The sequence below is a fragment of the Octopus bimaculoides genome, chromosome 10 (assembly GCF_001194135.2).
Source record: "Octopus bimaculoides isolate UCB-OBI-ISO-001 chromosome 10, ASM119413v2, whole genome shotgun sequence".
NCBI classification, from domain to species: Eukaryota; Metazoa; Mollusca; class Cephalopoda; order Octopoda; family Octopodidae; genus Octopus; species Octopus bimaculoides.
The window spans coordinates 74438414-74440198 of record NC_068990.1 but is presented as its reverse complement, the minus strand read 5'-3'; positions in this window follow the sequence as shown (position 1 = coordinate 74440198).

Below are 1785 nucleotides of genomic sequence, written 5' to 3'. Positions count from 1 at the left end.
ATAATGACTAAACAACAACAGGATTTACACATGAAATATACTTATTTGATGTTCGGTAAAATTGAAAAAAAGAGTGGGTTTTGTTTTAAGATTTCGAGCATAGCTTTTCTTCAAAAAGGAAAACGGAAAAGTTCAGAGAAAGAAAATATTTCACAAACAGCACGTGTGTGATTACTCGTACACACACACACACTCATACTAATAATAATTTCAAGTTCTGGTAATTATTTTCTCGACCGCGAAGAGTGAAAGGTAAAGTTGACCTCGGTGGAATTTGAAAACACAACGTAAAGACAGACGAAATCCCGCTACACATTTTGACCGGCGAGCTAACGATTCTGACAGCTCTCCGACTTAACTCATGATACCAATAATAATAACAATAATAATAATCATAATAACAACAACAACAACAACAACGATAATAATCCTTTCTACTGGAGGCGCAAGGCCTAAAATTACATCGACCCCAGTGTTCAACTGGTACTTAAATTATCAGCCCCCCCCCAAAGCATGAAAGGTAAAGTCGACCTCGGCGGAATTTGGACTCAGACCGTAGTGACGGACGAAATGCCGCTAAGCATTTCGCCCGGCCTGCTACCGATTCTGCCAGCTCACTGCCTTAATAATAATAATAATAATAATAATAATAATAATAATAATAATAATAATAATAATAATAATAATAATAATAATAATAATAATAATAATAATAATAACAACAACAACAACAACAATATAACTTGTTGTCTCTTGAAGCCAACTTGTGATAAGAAATTTCAATTATTGCAATAGAGAATATGCGAGTTCAAATCTTGTAACAGTACGTATTATATTTGTATATATTATATTAACTCTCTTTCTCTCCCGTCAAGGATATATGCCATTGCAAGGCTTTTTATTTCATTTCCATTAGGGAGCATGCCTAATTTGGATATATGCCAGTTCTTGATTTGTCAGAAATGATGCTTGTAATAGTAAGGTAGGTGAGCACACACAGGTTAAAATTGGTCAAAATAGGCAAGAAATAGAGTTAGTGGCTGGTGTGTGTATGTATGTTTATCAGTACGTGAGTGTACTTATGTATGTATGCGTTTGCGAGCATGAGTGTCAGTAACAAGCCATGTAATATATAGAAATATGTTATCTGCAAGTAATTCAACTTTGACAAAGAAGTCAGGTGCAAGATGTTTATATTACAGGCAAGGAGTAATAGCTTCCGGCTTCTTAGCAGACACACTATGTTAAAGCAAAACTGATAGTAGGAAATCTGTTTACTGGTTCTGTCAGCGAATAGACATTCTAATGACAGTTATGACATGGTATTCAGGTGACATACAGCACGATAAACCTAGAGTATGGCTGAAAAACACATCATTCATCTGATTGGAATGACAGAAAAGTGGGGAGACAGAGAGTGACCGGAGAGGTGAAGAATGAAGGAGCAATTCCAAAGTAATGACTTGTATTATTAGAATAAATAACTCGTATGACAAACTTGACATATTCCTATGTTTTGATGTCTATTCCTTAAACCATACCTGCTGATTGTAACAGAGGTACAAGATAAGATAGCTGTTTTGCAATGGAATAACTTCGAAAGAATAATTCACAATTGCTCTCACTCACCCACAGTCTCTCTCTCTCTCTCTCTCTTTTACTCACACGGATCTCCGCGTTTGTTTTCTTTTCTCTGCGTCTGTGTGTATGCGGGTGTGTACATAAACATCTCTAATCTATATGTGTATATATACATATATATATATATATATATATATATATATA